Source organism: Cebus imitator, unplaced genomic scaffold (assembly GCF_001604975.1).
Source record: "Cebus imitator isolate Cc_AM_T3 unplaced genomic scaffold, Cebus_imitator-1.0 Scaffold149, whole genome shotgun sequence".
NCBI lineage: Eukaryota > Metazoa > Chordata > Mammalia > Primates > Cebidae > Cebus > Cebus imitator.
In genome coordinates, this window is record NW_016107464.1 from 250,171 (window position 1) to 253,121 (window position 2,951).

At 42.3% G+C, this 2,951-nt stretch overlaps 1 protein-coding gene across 1 annotated transcript in view; it reads left to right on the forward strand.

Moving 5' to 3' along the window:
- Positions 1-2,951, forward strand: part of UBE2R2 (ubiquitin conjugating enzyme E2 R2) — a 115,052-nt gene that overhangs the window by 52,507 nt on the left and 59,594 nt on the right. The gene's annotated exons all lie outside the window — the stretch shown is intronic.

Here is a 2,951-nt window from a genome sequence, read left to right on the forward strand (position 1 = left end):
TCCTGAGTACCTGGGATTACAGGCACGCGCCACCATGCCCAGCTAATTTTTTGTATTTTTAGTAGAGACGGGGTTTCACCATTTTGACCAGGATGGTCTTGATCTCTTGACCTTGTGATCCACCCGCCTCAGCCTCCCAAAGTGCTGGGGCCACCGCGTCCGGCTGGTCTCGATCTCTTGATCTTGTAATCTGCCCTCCTCAGCCTCCTAAAGTGCTGGGATTACAGGCGTAAGCTATTGCTCCTGGGTGGTACTTGTTCTTTTTATTTATTTATTTTTAAAATTAGATTTGTGATGGACTTGAGGAAGTAGTTGTTCTTATGAGTTTGCACCATTAATCAAGAAAGATGTAAGGAGGCTGGGCACTGTGACTCATGCCTGTAATCCCAACTCTTAGGGAGGCAGAGGCGGGAGGATACCTTGAGCCCAGGAGTTTGAGACCTGCCTGGGCAATATAGCCACACCCTGTTCTCTACAAAAAAAAGAAAAGAAAAATGTAAAAGAGCCTATCAAGGTTGTATTTAACTTCTATAACAATTGTGTGTTTAGGTGTGACGTTTCAGATTTATTTACAGTATTTCTTGAGACAGCCAATAGATAGGTCAAACTCAAAGCTTTACCACATGAATAATTTTTTTTAAATTAAAGACTTTTTTAACTGGGCATAGTGGCTCAAGCTGGAATTACAAACATGAGGCACCATGGGAGGCTGAGGCAGGAGGAGCTCTTGAGTCCAGGAGTTTGAGACCAGCCTGGGGATCATGGGAAACCTTATCTCTATCAAAAAATCCCCCCAAAACCAAAAAAGTTATCCAGGCATGGTGGTGTTTATCTGTAGTTCCAGCTGTTTGGAAGGCTGAGGCAGGAGGTTCACTTGAACCCAGAAGGTTGAGGCTGCAGTGAGCTGTGATCATGCTATGGCACTGGTCTTAGTGACAGACTGAGACCTTGTTTCAAAAATGAGAAAAAAGACCCTCTTTCAGAGTAGCTTTTAGGTTAATAGCAAAATTGAGAGGGAGGTACACAGGATAATTTTTTTAAATGGTAAACTTCAATATTTAAAAATTGAGGTGCTCAGTGCAGTGGCTCACACCTGTAATCCTAGCACTTTGAGAGACCAAGGCGGGCTGGTCACTTGAGGTCAGGAGTTCATTACCAGCCTGACATTACCAGCCTGACAAACATGGTGAAACCCTGTCTGTGCTAAAAATACAAAAAATTAGCTGGGCATGGTGGTGGGTGCCTGTAATCCCAGCTACTCAGGAGGCTGAGGCAGGAGAATTGCTTGAACCTGGGAGGTGGAGGTTGCAGTGAACCAAGATCATGCCACAGCACTCCAGCCTGGATGACAGAGCAAGACTCAGTCTCAAAAAAAAAAAAAAAAGGATTTGAGGTATGTGTGAATTTGGTTAGTAGATACGCTTTAGTACACTTGCTTAACAGTTTCAGAAATAAATGGTTAAGATCTAATACCACGCCAGGTTCTGTGGCTCATGCCTGTAATCCTAGCACTTGGGAGGCCCAGACGGGCGGATCACTTGAGGTTAGAAGTTCGAGACCAACTTGGCCAACATGGTGAAACCTTGTTTCTACTAAAAATAGAAAAATTAGCTGGACGTGGTGGCCAGCACCTGTAATCCCAGCTATTCAGGAGGATGAGGCAGGAGAATTGCTTGAGCCTGGGAGGTAGAATGTTGCAGTAAGTGGAGATCACACCACTGCACTCCATCCTGGGTTACAGAGCAAGACTTTGTCTAAGAAAAAAAAAAAGAAGATCTAATATCATAGATACTACTTTCACTTAATTAAGTGGACCTGTAGGTAAATGAAAGTAATTATTTTCCTCTTTACTTTTGTGCTACTGTTTTTTTCCCCCATCCCTTCCATCCCTTAGCACAACAATGGTGAAATGTCTCCTAGGTGATTTAGGGCTGGACAACCAACTGTGACTTCTAGATATAATGAACTATTAATAAGTTATTATTGTTACACTTTAACAGCATGATTAAGCAAATGTTTATTGACAACTTGAATAAAACGTTACTATAGAAAGAACCAGTGCTTACATATATGCACTATATATAAATGCAAAGTAAAGATGGTAATTCCACATGTGACCTAAACATAAGACTCCCTAAGGCTATCAAACTTCCTAAGGAAATTCAGTTATGTCTCATAGATTTCATATGCACACAATTTAGAATGAAAAATATCCTGTAATTTGTATTAAAACTTTTTTTGTGGGAGACCAGGTCTCACTCTGTCGCACAGGTAGGAGTGCAGTGGTACCATCATGGGTCACTGCAGACTCGACGTCCCAGGCTCAAGTGATACTCCCATCTCAGCAGCCTGAGTAGTTGGGACTAGAGGCTCAAGCTATCATGCCTAAGCTTTAACATTTTGTGTGTGTGGAGAAAAGGTTTCACCATGTTGTCCAGGCTGATCTTGAACTTCTGGGCTTAAGTGACCCACCTGCCTTGGCCTCCCAAAGTGCTAGGATTTCAGGAATGAGCCGCTGTGCCTGGCCTAAAATTTTTTTTTTTTTTTGAGACAGAGTTTCACTTTGTTGCCCAAGCTGGAGTGCAGTGGCGTGATCTCCACTCACTGGTTGAAGTGATTCTCCTGTCTCAGCCTCCCTAGTAGCTGGGATTACAGGTGCCCCCTGCCACGCCCTGCTAATTTTCATATTTTTAGTAGAGATGGGGTTTCACCATTTTGGCCAGGCTGGTCTTGAACTCCTGACCTGAGGTCATATACCCACCTTGGCCTCCCAAAGTGCTAGGATTACAGGAGAGAGCCACCGCGTCTGGCCTAAAAATTTATTTTGTAAAACTGGTTGGGTTTCTTATTTTTATTGATGTTTAAGAAGACCCCACTGCTGTATTTCCATCATTTTAACTTATTTTTTTTTTTTTTTTTTTTTTTTTTTTTTTTTTTTTTTTTTTTTTTTT